Raw genomic sequence first — 15,340 nt, forward strand, 5'->3', positions numbered from 1 at the left:
AATCACAGGGTGATACAGGAATAACCAGGGACTGAGTATAATTCATTACAATTTACCGGCGAGGAGTGGCTCCTAGCAGAGACCCTGCTTCACAATGGGGAATGACTGGCAGCCTCGCCTGCTTTCTGGACACTGCTTGCTCTCTGCCACCCTCGGGGGGGTGGATGTGATCCCAAGCTCCCTGCTGATGTTGCTTTGCTGGCACAGGGTGGCGAGGGAGGGCGAACCCCCACCCAGCTTTCCAATAACAGCTGAACACACTTCGGCACCAGGCCCAAAGGGAGGGGAAAACTCACTGCCGTTGCTTGGGGCCCCAAGCATCCTAAATGTGGCCCCATCTGAATGGACACGCACCCTTTTGCTGCTACGTTCCGCGCAAAGGGGCCTGGCTGACAATCTCTCTCCCCGCGAGGGCTCTGAAGAGCGGCTGGAATAAGGCATTCCACCCAGGGCTCTGCACTGCCCTAGAGACACAAGGGAACAGGGAGGTGCCACTCAGAGCCACATTCCCCCGCGCCTGAGCAGGTCTCATTGGAAATCCCCTTTCTCTCCCTCTGTTAAGCCACGAAGGCAGCGACAGGTGCCCCGCTGGCACACAGCGGGCGCAGCGGTCCGGATGGCCTCTCGGTAAACAGCCCCATGGCAATCAATGTGGCTTTCTTTTTGATGAAGACAAAAGCGTAGAGGAAAAAATCATTAGGGAAGGTAATAAAGGCCTTTGCCTACAGTTAATAGAGAGGCTCCTGGATGGTGCAGGCCCAGCTGCGGCAGTGGGAAAATGCACTTCTCTTCTCAAGTTCAAACAGAGACTAAAACCTCCTGTCTGGGCCTATTGATTTTACGTCCTCCGAACACGTGCCACCTTAATTGTGATGTGTGCGAGAGTTCAGCCCCTGAAAGCTTCCGTTTATCTCTACCTGGTTAAACAACGTTAAATACTAACAGGTCAATATATCTGTCTGTTGACCAGGCCTGTCCGCCCAGCCTCCCCTGCCCTAGGCCCCTCCACTGCCTGTTTGGAAAAAAGGGGGAGATGTGATTATCTCACAGGGTCAGATATTCACTGCAGGACTAGCCTGGCAGGGCAGCCGCAGCCAGGTACCAGCTGCCACCTGTCCTGGGAAACCAAAGCCTGGGATACACAGACGATGTGACTGATGGAGCATCCGACCCTCTCATAGCACCAGGATGCCAGCAGAACTCTCTTAACCCCCAGCTCCCACCCACCAATGCTACCCCTACTGGGGAGTAGGGTAGAAGGGGAAATTTACCTTCCTCTCCCCTTTCTCCAAACTCCCTCTGCCATGGGGGAATTTACCCATAGTTTCTCCTCTTCTGCACTCTCTGTGCCAGAGTTTTACCCTCATGCCCCTCTCTATGCTCCCCAGGCTGGTGTTTTCCTGTCCACCCTGTGGCGGGTACTTATCACTGAAAGCTCCATCCCATACATACATGTGCCATTCACAGGAGCGAGCCACAGCCCGATCTATTCCACCTCCCCCATGCTGACTACGAAGCTGCTGCATCATGAACATGCCAGAGGAGCCGGGCCATGTCTCACACGTCTCAACTTCTGGGCTGACTTGGTCCTCATAGAGGTCTCTCCCACCTATATTTGGCGAAGTCCACCCAACATTCATCTCCGCAGCCCTGGGTTGTCAACACGGCTAGACACACATGGCTCCTCTGGGCACCTTGCCACCTCCAGACCATTGTTCAGACATCAACTTGTTAACAGGGATAAAAAACATCCCTTCTCCTTGTGCGTCGTGTGGCTTCCCAGCACAGAACCCATCTCAAGCCAGCTCCCAGCAGCGACTGCATTTACATCATAACCCCCAGGACGCTTCCCAGGGTTTTGAGGCATCTCGCCACGGCCAGCCCTTAGCATGAGGAAATCTTGTCTGTGACGGATGTGGATCAGCTCCCTGAAACCACCAGCCTCTGGCAATCCAAGCACTCTGCAGGCTCTGCTGTCTCTCTACAGGTTTGCGATATGCACACGCCAACCCCCGAGCATCCTTCAGCTAGCCCTGTTCCACTGAATGCCCCCAGAACTCACAGATTTGATATTCCCAAAGGAACAGTACCTGCCAACTTGTAAGAGTCAACTCGGGATCCCCACTCCACTTAACACACAGCACTTACATATGTCTATATAGTGAAAACAAGAATATAGTTATTATGAAAGAACAAGGATTCAAGTGATAGGGAGTGTGAGAATACTGGAAACAAATGGTTACACACAAAACAAAATCATACCATGTTTTCTAGAGCCTAATCTTAACTCACAAGGCATTCCCTTATCTCCTACAAGATAGCTGACCCCAAGTCCTTTTCCCAGCATTTTCAAGCAGTTTGACAGGGTTCCCCTCTCGTAAGATGCAGCCAGCTGGCAGCTTGTCCTCACAGACTGAAGGAATGGCCGGCGATTCATCTGCACCACACATATAGTTCCAAAAGTTCATTGTCTTTTCTCCTAACCAGCATAGCCACTGCTGGGTTTGTTTTTTTTCCTCCAGGCTTCACGATCAATTCATTCGCATTTTGCTCAGACTGTAAATGGGCCTCCATGATGAACCATACAATACTCAATGTGCATATGTCCAGCCAGAGAAAAGTGTCTCTCCCCACTGCTCGACAGGGGTCGGTGGGTCACCTTTCGCTGACTTACCTTAACTCACAGTCCTAGAAACCATATTGTTATAGGTAGCTCTTCACACGTTTTCCATACATACACCGCCCAGCGATGATGATGACCCGCTGGCTTTCACTAGAGACCTTACATGACATTTTTTGGTGTATTAGCAACTAGATGCCAGACCCGGGGGATCTCAGTATCTGTATCCCTGTATCCTCTGCCAGTTGGCATCAAAAGTTCCTTCAGTCACACGCCCAACCATATCCTGTCGCCCTTACTGGGTGTCTCGACAGAGAGGCCAAGAATAAAGAGACACAGAGACCAAGTTCTCAAGCCTGTGGAAATGGTGCTGACTGGTCATGGCACCTGGGTGGGAGGGGCTTGCCTTCATGCTAACCCATTCTATACCTTTTCCATGGATAAACCCTGAACTCCAGTCCTCTGGGACGGTCAAGACACCATCCCCAGTCCCCTCCACTTGCTAAACTCATCTTTTAACAAACACTTGAAGCCGGCGCTGCACGCAAGCCGGGATTTACTGCATGCCTCCGGTGTGTGCTTTGAATTTCCCCTAGGAAGGGTTGTGCCACTCTCTTTTTCCATAGGCGTCTCCCTCGGCAGCGACAGAGGGAGCTTCAAAACAGACACAAGCCCATTCGTGTAGGTGCCCTGAATGGTGATGGCCTGATCTAAGCCCGTGCGATGACAGCTTCATGAAGAGAGCCTAAGGTGCCAAAACAGTCAATGCATATTTAATAGGGCTCCTTAGAAAAGCACCCTCGTCCTTTGTGGACTTTACATATATCCTTGTTGCTGCGCCAAGCCCGTTGCTAGCTTGGTTTTGAAATAAGTGAATCTCTCATTTTGTTACTGAACTTTAGTCAAGGGCTTGTTCCCACCCCCTTCTTTCACCAATCAATGGCCGTTTCATTAACATGCAATCATTGTCTAATTAACTCTGCATTCAGTCGCTACCATTAAGTGGTATGGTCATGCACATCAAAGCTGAAGTTTGTTTCATCAGATTCTTATTACTGCCTGTTTATGAGCAAGCAAAGGGACTGGAGGTTAGAACCGGGACTGGCAGGTAGACAGGGGAAGGCAGGAGGCCCCCCCCCACCCACAAGGAAGTTTCTACCTGATCATTGTTTCCCTATTTAACAAATAATTGTGTCTTGAACAAACCTGCTGCCTTATAACTAAGAAAAGATAATAAGGGCAATCAGCCCTTTTGACTCAGGAGCTGAGCTGGCCAGCAGCAATGGGGTCAGGACAGAGTTACACAATAGTCCACACGCATTGCGGAAGGCTTTGTTTTGCAGCATTGGGTACTGGCCACTGCCAGAGACAGAATACGGGGCCTGAACTGAAACCCTGAGCCCTATGCTTGGTCGATTTTTTTTTTTGTCTCCCAAGAAATGAGAGACACCAAGAAATACTCTGTGAAAGGGCAGACAGACATGTAGAAATAAGGGTTGGAGAGAAGATATTGGGTGTCCCTCCCCTCTGGAACTGTAGGGTTGTTCCCGCCAATGTATGTGCTGGGATTGTAGCTGCTACAGAAATGTTGGCATGATTGTTAATAGAATTAAAGGGTCTTTTTTCTTCTGTCAATTTAGACCTTGAAACATAAGCTTTGTAAAACCTGTGTTTCTTCCAAAACTCCAGATCAGCACAAGTGTTTCTTCAGATGGGATCGTCTCTGATCCTCTTCCTTCCTGGTCGTACTCCCTTCCTCTAACTCTCCGACTCCTGCCAATTCCTCGTGTGCATTAATTTATACACAGTCCCGCACTTTTTAGGGGGGCTGTCTCTCCTTTTGTAACAGCCAGCTGAGACCCAATCCGGCAACCCTTATTCTAGCAAAGCTTCCACTAGCTTCCGCAGGGGCTGCCTGCACATCAGGACTGCAGGATCGGGTCTTTGATATTTCAGGGCTTGATTTGCAAAGGTGCTGAGCTCCCGCAGTTCGTATTGGCTCCAGGCCTTTAACGAGCAATGCCGTGTAACCTTCACTCCGTGCCTACCCATGCTCATTCGCGAGTGCTGCTCATTTTTCTAGACTCTCTCATCTGATATGCCATTGGACAGCAAAACAAGAAAAGACGTTCAACTTCAGCCGGGTAATGGTTCTCACGATCCATCCGAAATAATGCTACCTCCTGTAATTTCTTCTTCAAGGAAGTCTGTAACCTTGGAAATATCCAGAACTTGCCTGCAGCTACACCATCCATCCCGGCTTATCTCTCCAGCCTTAGCCTGAACCCAATTGATCATAAATTTTCAGTTTGTTTTCTTCTCAGAAGCCTAGAGGAGGAGGGAAGGGCCAGGGAGTTTGACACACACGCACTCTTTCTCGTCTGAGCTCTGCAATGAGCAGACTCCCTCCTCTGTCCTATTAATGCACTTGTAAGGCATTTGGGATGAATTATGCTGTTTTTGCCCTGGTACAAGCATGACGTCTTAGCCCACGTCTACACTAGCTGGGGGGTCAACCTAAGATACGCAACTTCAGCTACGCGAATAGACACCCGTATCTTAGGTCGAATTACCTGGCCGGGAGGACGGCGGCGAGTCGACCACTGCTGCTCCCCCGTCGACTCTGCTTCCCCCTCTCGCGAGCTGCAGTTCCGGAGTCGACAGGGAGCACGATCAGGGATCGATTTTATCGCGTCTACACTAGACGCGATAATTTGACCCCTGATAGATCGATCGGGTAGCGAAGACCTGCCTTTAGAGTTCCACCTGATTTCCAGGAAGTGGATGTGACTGTCACAGGAACTTAGTGTCGTCCAATGGAATTCATCCGGACACTTAAGACTCGGGACTAAGCAGTCATGATTTTAGTCTCAGCTATGCTGCTGACCTGCTTTGTGACTGTGAACAAGCCACATCACTTATCTGTGCCTCGGTTTCCCCTTTGCTTTGTCTATTTAAATTGTAAGCTCTTTAGCGGAAGGGACTGCTTCTTACTATATGTTTGTACAGCGCCTAGCACAATGAGGCCCCCGATTTTACTATAAGACAAATGAATAATAAGTGCACTTGACACTCTTTTGTATTTGAAGATTTCTTTCTTAAAGGGACACAGTTCAGGTCAAATTTGACTCCATATTTTTTTCCACAAAACTTAAGACCAACTGTAATATGTCTCTGGTTTTTGTTTTGAATCCCAATGGGAGCCCATGTATATTTTGTAGATAAACAAAGGAGCATTCCCCTGCAGAATCAACCAGCCACACACTGCAACCCTGTTCTTAAAGCATGAGCACCTGAAAGTGAAACTGACCTAAAACTGGCTATGCATTAGTGACAGAGCCCAAACGCCACTCTCTGGGGTTGTGTGCATGTGGTGTCCCAGCCGCTTGTCACAAGAAATGAAAGTGAAACTCACTCATCTATTTTCACTGTCCAACTTGAAATGCAAAAAGCAAACACTGTAACGACAGACTCACAAAGCACCATTGCTTTACAGTCTTTCATTTGTAACAAACCCTAAGGTAGTGTGGTCTGTGGGTAGAGCGCTGGACAGGGACTCAGGAGACCTTGGTCCTAGTCCCACCACTAGCTGGGTGGGTGACCTTAGGCAAGTCCCATCACCTATCTGTGCCTCAGTTTTCCCACCTGTGAAATGGGGATAATGCTACTCATCTCCTTTGTGAAATGTTTTGAGATCTATGGATAAACACTGTATAAGAACCAGGTATTGTTATCATTAAGGTAGCATCTCTAATATAGACAGGAATTTCCCTCTATATGATGTTTAAGGCACATCTATTGGGGAAGGGCTGATAGCTGGGACCGCCAAGTCTGCCACCACTGTTTTGCCTCTCTTGTTGTCTTGTGGGGCTATGGGCCTGATACAACGCTCATTAATACCAGTAGAAAGACTCACGTTGACTTCAGTGGCAGCTGGATCATAGCATAACAGGAGCTCTCATGCAGAGTACAAATTATTACATCTACCCAGGGTGAGTGCCCTGGAATATAATATGAGGATAAACACGACCAGGAAGCAGACACACTTATCTCTATCCCTGAGCATCCTCCAGAGGCTGCCAAATTCAGGAGGCACATTCCATATTCCCATCAACCAGGACTAGCTACCTGCTTGGGGGGTGAGCCCTATGACCTCCAAAGTAGGGCTTCTGATTGCCTCTGGATTTTGTTTCATTAAGGGGCTCCTACCCTGGCCCCTTCCAGGCTCCAACATGGACTGCATCTTTCTTAATGGCAAAGCCCATGCAGTAACCCTGGAGATCCAGGCGCTCTTCTACACGACATCTTACACGAAGACATCCTCCCGCCGGGGATTTCCTCTCCTCTACGTTCAGGACATCGAGCAGCTTGGCAAGGTCTCTTTCAAGCACTGTTCTACCCTGAAAAGTGACCGCCCTACAGTGAGCGGTTCCGCGTCCACTCATTTCCATACTGAATGAGCTCTCGATATGGAAAGATGGGGCGAAGAGCTGAGTGCTCAGATGGGGCTGGGGAGAGGTGGGGAACAGCTGCTATATGGTGCATGCTCCCTGGCTTAGGAACTAAAGCTCTGCTACAAGATTCTGTGGCGGCTAAAGTGGCTCAGAGCCTATTAACTCCCTTCACCACATAGCGCTGACTACAATGATGGCCACGGTTATTTAGCCAATGGCAGCTCAGCACTGGCGCTGTCCAAGGTGGCTGGAATCTAGGCAGAGTGACAACTGCTTGAGGAGCGGCACAGTTGGATCCCGGTTTACTAATCTCCTCTGTAGGCTTTGGCCAACCCACATCCTAAAGGGAGCCATCCCAGCGCAGCAACGGGGGAGACCCAGGGAGGATGCACTGCACTGACTGGCACAATGCCACGCAGGTGTTGCCCCAGCTAGATTTGTGAATTACAGTACAACTCCAGAGCCTTTTCTCCAGTCCACCCGTGTCAGGCTGTTTGCTGTCCTGTGTGGCCAAGTCCAGTGAATCCCACTCAGTTCCTTTAAAGGATGACGCAGGGCAGGAGGGATTGTGAGGTTCTGGGTCTGTAGCTGCTGGACTCAGAGGCAGGGTACCACATTTCCCCATCCCCATCCCCGCACTATCGGATGCAGAAGGGAGAAGCCAAATGATATCAATCTTCACTATCCTGGGCTCAGTTCTCCAGATCTTTTATATGCAGATCCAGTAGTACTGCTGCAGTGACTTTTGTGCTACAGAGCATGTCTTTAGCTCTGCCTCCCCATCTCTTGTCTTGGGAATGCCAAGGAAATGTTTGTTCAGGCAGCCTTTTATCTCACATTCTTCCGAGATGCCCCAAATAGGCCCAGCTCTTTTTCCATACTACACCTCTACCCCGATATAACGCTGTCCTTGGGAGCCAAAAAATCTTACCACGTTACAGGTGAAACCACGTTCTATCGAACTTGCTTCGATCTGCCGGAGTGCACAGCCCTCCTCCCCCGAGCGCTGCTTTACTGCGTTATATCCGAATTCATGTTATATCGGGTCGCGTTACATCGGGGTAGAGATGTACCTGTTCTTGGACCATGTCATTACTTACTCTGGGAGTCCATTTTACTTTGAATAACACTGTGCCCCAGCATTGGAGTTACTGCACCTGGAAGGTAAGGGGAATCTCTGTCTTGCTTTAAACCGGGGGTTCTCAAACTGGGGGTCGGGACCCCTCAAGGGGTCACGAGGTTATTACACGGGGGAGTCGCAAGCTGTCAACCTCCACCTCAAACCCCGCTTTGCCTCCAGCATTTATAATGGTGTTAAATATATTTAAAAGTGTTTTTCATTTATAAGAAGGGTCACACTCAGAGGCTTGCTGTGCAAAAGGGGTCACCAGTGCAAAAGTTTGAGAACCACTGCTTTAAACCTTCCTTGCCTTAAATCAGAGTGCAGGCAAACACTTTGCAGACAATCTCTGGAGTCCAGTAGCTACATCACTGGATTTGGATTGCGGATGCCTGGGTCCTATTCCCATTAGCCTTGGACAAATCACTTCCCCTCCCCACGGAGGATAATTCTACTTATCATTCTTTGTAGAGCACCACCAGAACTCGGCATCGTTATTTATCTGCTCAGGCAGGCTGCAGTCAAGTCAAACCACTTTGCTATCTCATCTGCAGGCTCCCCCACAGCCCAGGGCAAGCTACATAGGGACAGTTCTCTGGATAGAATCTGAATTCAGCAGGAGGAAGAATTCTCAGCCACTACATGGGAAAGGGAAGGGAAAACCTCAGTGGCTGGTAGCAGGGCTGAAAATCTCTGTTTCTTTTCTCTGCTTAATCGGTGACCACTTTGTTTAAAGAAAAGTATGAAATTACCACTTTGCCTCTCCAAAGTACTGGTGACTGAGGAGCAAATGATTTTTGTATCAGGAGCTATAAGGCTGAACAAGGCCAGAAACTCAAATCAGAAATTACAAGAAGGCATCCGGTGAATTTCTTTGCCTTTGTCAAAGTTAAGAGTTCTCTTAAAGGGACAGTAGCCACCTTTTACAACTCTTGACTGCACTGAAGACCCATGCTGGTCTAAGAACCAGTTTAGTTTCCTAGCAACAGATGCGACAACCACATGCAGAAATGCTGCAGCTGGTTTATAAGCGTTTTGAAAACTGGTTGGCATAGATGAGGCTTGTATTGGGTCTAAGAATCAATTCAGTCTCAACTAGTTTAGTGTCTGCCTGGACAAAGACTTGCTGAAATGCTCAATTATCCAACCCTACTAGCATTCTAATATTCCATGGTGCCCATAAGGAATTTCCCAGAATCCATTGCTTCTGGAAGCTATGATGGGAGGTTTAGAAGAGGCGGCCAGAGGACACTGCAACTGAAATGGCTTGGAACACTGCTAGCGTGAGTGTATCTGCAAGGGTTCTTAAACTAGTTCAGCATGGCCCGTGCGGACACACTGAACTGTCTGTGTTCAATTACAAATGGTTCCATTTCCTGGTGTAGACACAGCCGCACACCTTCCTCCACTCCCCTTTCCTGCTCACAGCACCCACGCAAGCATCTACTCACATCTCCATCTCTCCCCACCACCTCAAGAGCCTTCTCCTCTGCAGCTTCTCTGATCTGCTACATCCTCCAACCTCCTTGTTGACTTGTTTAAAGCAGCCTATTGCTCCCTTGTCTACACTTCAACATCTCTCTCTCCCTGCAGTTGGCCTGCTGACTAAATGCTTTAATTCTATTGCAGTACAACTGCTTTCTGTAATTTATACCAGGGACCTGCAGTGAACCATAACTCTGCAAAGCGTTCTGGGATGCGGTTTGTATGGAAGACACTATACAAAAGCTGCACTGTATTGATTATGCTGTTAGGAAATGTCCTCTTGGTAATATCCATGTGTTAGCTGTTAAAAATGATATCTCCAAAAAAGAGAGCGGAGGGGGAAAACACAACAACCTCAAATACACAATCGGTGCTTTTATTGCAGACCACATAAGGGATGCAGTGCTGTCGAGCCGCTAGGGCCGGGGAGTCACGAAATGTCGGGTGAAGTCACAGCTCTATTATAAGCAATGGGAATTTTGCCACTGACTTCAACAGGGCAAGAGTTTTTTACCCCTGGGTCCCATTCCCAACTCTGCTACTGACCTGCCGCATGACCCTGAGCAAGATTCTTTCCGCATAACATCCCTAAGAACTGACCTTTCCTATCAATCCGCACGGCTCAAACTCTCAGCCAAGCTCTCAACATCTCACGTCTCTGTAGCCGCTTTGACAGACGCAATCCTGTCTTGTTCAGCTCCATTCTCAGTGGTTAAGCTGCTATTGAGCATAAACCAAGTGCACCGTACTGACCAATACGGTCTCACTGTTTCCTTGTGCTCCCCCATCGACCTGTCTGTATCCATTTGTCATCTCTTGCCTTATATTTAGATTGACAGCTCTTTGAGGCTTTGTGTTCTGTTTGTACAGCACCTAGCACTACGGGGTCCTGGAGCACTGAAGTTATAATAATAATAAAGTCACTTCATTCCCCGTTCCTCAGTTTCCCTCCCACCCTTTGCCTATGTAGACTGTAAGCTCTCAGGGCAGGGGGCTGTCTCTTACCATGTGCATGTACAGTAGCTAGCGTTGGGGAGAGGAGCTGTAATTCTGACTGGGGCCCCTAGCCCCTAGCCACTCTTGTATTACAAGTAATACATCATCATCCTAATCACAGCTAAGAACACGTTATCCCTGATCATAGCTTTCAGGGGGAAGCTTCTTAAGCCCTTTCTGACACTCCGTATCAGGGCATGCGAACTCTGCCTCTCACATGGCTTAGACCGATGGAGCGACCTCAGCCGTCCCCTGGGCGTGGACTATTATACAAGAAGGCAGGGTGAAGAATAAAGAGATTTGAACGACTGAAGATAATTCTTCAGCGGTGAAGTTAATACATCTAAATTCCCAGGGTCAACGCAAATTACAGCTCATTCGCTGCATCGTTCCCTTTTACACAAACACAGTGCGCTGATGGAAGAACTAAGGGCCGGATCCTCAGCTGGCGTCAGTGGGCACTGCTCCGTGGAAGTCAATGTGGCTACGCCAATTTATAGTAGCGGAGGATCTTGCCCCATATTTTTTTCTAGTACGGTGTTTTATATTAGATTAATGGAGTTATAGCTCCAGAAGGGGACTCAAAGGAGCTTAAAACCAATGGGAGTTCTCATGTCAATTTCAGTTTAATCATGAGTTTCTTTTCCTCTCCTTTGCGTTCTCTAGGAAGGCACTCAACACCGTAGGGACGACCCAGCCCTTTCATGAAAATAGCTCATCTGTAAGCCGCTGCAGCATCTAAGTTGCTGCCAGCAAAGAGGAAGTGGCTTGTGAATCTAAAGCGAGAGCTCCCATGGGTTTTTGACTGCTGCCTGATTTTAAAGCCCAGAGCATTTCAGATCCATGTAATCTGTAATCACATTTACATACATCCCCTAACAATGGGTATGTCTGCTTTATCGATCAATGTTCATCTAGGGATGGGAAGCTCGGAAAGATTCGGAGCATCTGATTACTAGCACCCAAGCGTTCAGGGTCAAGGTTTGCAAGAGCGGCTAGTGATTTTGGGCGTCCAACATCAATTATTGGAAATCTTGACCCACGTGCTTACCTTATTCTACAGGGTTGGTGAAATCTGGCACGGTTCTGGCATGAGAACCAGTTCTCTTGGGAAATGTCTATAACAGGGGCGGGCAAACTTTTTGGCCTGAGGGCCACATCGGGTTTCGGAAATTGTATGGAGGGCCGGTTAGCGGAGACTGTGCCTCCCCAAACAGCCAGGTATGGCCCGGACTCATCCCCTATCTGACCCCCATTGCTTCTCACCCCTGATGTCCCCCCTGGACTCCTGCCCCATCCAACCCCCCCGTTCCCTGATGGCCCCCCCCCCGACCCGTGCCCCAGCCCCCAGAATCCCTGCCCCTGACTGCCCCCTGCCGCCCCATCCAACCCCCCACTCCTTCCTGGCTGCACCCCGGAACACCTTCCTCATCCAACCACCCCTTGCCCCTGTCCCCTGACTGCCCTGGGAACCTCTGCCCCTGACTGCCCCCCATCCCCCCCATCCAACTCCCCCTCTCCTTCCTGACTGCCCCCCCGGGACTCCTGCCCCCATTCAACCCCTATTCTCCGCCCTCTGACTGCCCTGCCCCCATCCACACCCCTGCCCCCTGACCACCACCCCGAACTCACCTGCCCTCTAGCCAACCCCCCCTGCTCTCTGCCCCCTTACTGCGCTGCCTGGAGCACCGGTGGCTGGCGGCACTACAGTTGCGCCCCCCGGCTGGAGTCAGCCACACCGTTGCCACCGTGCAGCACAGAGCACTGGGTCAGGCTGGCTCTGCAGCTGCGCTGCCCCAGGAGCTCACAGCCCCTCCACCCAGAGCATTGCGCCCACGGCGGAGTGAGCTGCGGCTGCGGGGAAGTGGAAACAATGAAGGAGGGGCCGGGGACTAGCCTCCCGAGCCGGGATCTCAAGGGCTGGGCAGGAGGGTCCTGCAGGCCAGATGTGGCCCACAGGCTGTAGTTTGCCCACCTCTGGTCTATAACTTCCAGCTTCTTGTAGGTGCAAAATTACCCCACGGACGCAGTATTATTATTGTTACCCCGTCGCATTTTAATCAGAACCAGAACCTCAGCAGCTACAAAAGTGAAAATGTTCAAATCACCTATAAGAATAAATAGTAATGGGAAAAACATGCAAAAGGGAAACAGAGACTGAAAAAGTCGAAAGTAAAAGACTCCCTGGTCTATCTCAAGCCCTGTGTTAAAATGGTAATTAAAAAAAAGGTAATAATTGGAAATATACCAATCTCCTAGAACTGGAAAGGACCTTGAAAGGTCATTGAGTCCAGCCCGCTGCCTTCACTAGCAAGACCAATTTTTGCCCCAGATCTCTAAGTAGCCTCCTCAAGGATTGAACTCACAACCCTGGGATTAGCAGGCCAATGCTCAAACCACTGAGCTATCCCTCCACCTGTTTGGTAGATGAGAGAAACGTGGGACTGGAAATCAAGGAACCAAAATTGAGACGCCTGTCCGACAAGAACTCTCTCCAGCTAACGGGCAAGGGAACAAGGGATGTTGTTAAAATGAAACTTTACTTAATACAGCACGTTTCCCAGGCTTGATGTGATTTCCCTTTTTTCGGTGTCTTTAGTAAAGGCTCATAAGGCCTGATAATGGTGGGTTTGCCACAGTATTAAGCAGCCTGAGGTAGGCCTCTTTATGCCAAGCCCCGAAGCTTGTTATGGGACATCCTGTAAGCCGGGTCCTGCTACCTTCACACACTAACCCGAATACGGGTTATGTTAACACATTTGGTCTACATAGTCCATCTAAATATACACAACAGTGGCCAATCTGCAAATAGAACCCTGGTCTCCGGGGCAGTCGCTGTCCAGTGCTCTACCCATTAGTCCTTATGGCCTTTTGTTTTTACACGTGAAAGCATGTAAAGAAACCATATTTAGACAAGTATCAGAGGGGTAGATGTGTTAGTCTGGTTCTGTAAAAGCAGCAAAGAATCCTGTGGCACCTTATAGACTAACAGACGTTTTGCAGCATGAGCTTTCGTGGGTGAATACCCACTTCTTGCATCCAAAGAAGTGGGTATTCACCCACGAAAGCTCATGCTGCAAAACGTCTGTTAGTCTATAAGGTGCCACAGGATTCTTTGCTGCTTTTACATGCTCTAGCACAGTGTTGCAATGTCTGTGACATCAGCGGTGCAGGGGAATGCTTGTTTGTTTATAGATATAAGTATTCCTACTAGGATCTGAAAAAAAACCAACCCATAAACGCATTACTAGTGGTCTTAAATTCTGTGGGGGGAAAAAATGATTTCAAATTTGACCTGAACTGTATTCCTTTAAGAGCTCTTTAGATACTCATGGAGTCTTTTTATCTATTTGTGTTCCTGTAGTTCCCCCTCCTCCAGAGATTGGGGCCCCATTGTGCTAGGTGCAGTACAAACACATAATAAGCGACAGTCCTTTCCCCTCAAGTGTTTACAATCAAAAATAGGGGAAACTGAGGCAGCGGGAGGGGAAGTGACCTGCCTATAGTCATCCAGCAAGCCAGTGGCAGTACCAGGAATAGAATCCACATCTCCTGAGTCCTAGTCAAGTGCTCTAACCATTGGTCTACACTGTCTCCCTAAAGCAGTGGTTCTCAATCTTTCCCATACCAGGACCCATAGGCATCCCGACACCTAACTGGAAACAGCTTCTCATTCAGCAATACGGGAAGGGTAGATTGGTCATGACCCAGCCTCAGGATGAGAACTCAAGATCCAGAGACACAGCATAGAAACCAGGGCCACTTCACCATGGCAGAACTCAGACATCACAATAGGGTGAGGGGCCACCAAAGCGGGTCCGGCTACCTTCACTCACTCTGATTAGCACTTCGCACTGCAAGCAGCCTCACTGAAATCAACGAGGGCCACCCACGGAACAAGGTGCTAGTCCACATAAAAGTGTCAGGATATGAACTCCCTGGGCTTAAAGTTTCATAGCTGGCATAGCTGTGTGTGGTCTCAGCAAAGTTATTAACATTCCTCCCTTTGCAGCAATTTAAAGGATACAGCAATCGCCGTTACAGATCAGCCCCATCATGGGCCACTTCTCTTGGCATCCTGTCACTGGAAAATGTGAACTAGCCCACGGATCCCCAAAATGTCTCATTCTAACCACAAATAGTTACAGGCTGGCTTAAGCTCTAAAGCAGGAGAATTTTTTTTTTAACCCAGATGAGAGCAGTAATAAAGAATAATAATATTTTGCACTTTTGTAACATCATCAGAGAATTGCTAAGTGCTTTCCCACCCCTGATTCACAGCTGGGGAAACCAAGGCACAGAGAAGTGAAGTGACTTACCCAAGGCCACGATGAGTCAATGGCAGGGCCGTGTACAGACCCCATGAGTCTGCACATTCACTGCTAGACCAGCCCACAGTGTTGAAAATGCTTCTTGCTACTTGCACAGATCCGAGTTCATGCATGGGGCTGAGTTTTCCAAAGAACCCCCTGACACAATGAGATTTGTGCTCATTAATCCCCCAACTACTGCTGGTAATGAATCCATGAATCACCTGAGAGAGGGGGCTAGCGTAGGCCAGAAAGGCTGTGCAAGCCAGCAGCCAATCAGGGCTTACTGAGAGCCAATCAGGGTCAATATCAGAGCCACCCAATGAGGGCTAGGCTAGGCCCTATATAAAGGCTG

The 15,340-nt window shown here is 49.1% G+C and overlaps 1 long non-coding RNA gene across 1 annotated transcript in view; it reads right to left on the bottom strand.

The window, feature by feature from the left end:
- Positions 1-15,340, bottom strand: part of LOC120375521 — a 54,601-nt gene that overhangs the window by 25,394 nt on the left and 13,867 nt on the right. The gene's annotated exons all lie outside the window — the stretch shown is intronic.

This window comes from Mauremys reevesii, linkage group 12, assembly GCF_016161935.1.
Source record: "Mauremys reevesii isolate NIE-2019 linkage group 12, ASM1616193v1, whole genome shotgun sequence".
NCBI lineage: Eukaryota > Metazoa > Chordata > Testudines > Geoemydidae > Mauremys > Mauremys reevesii.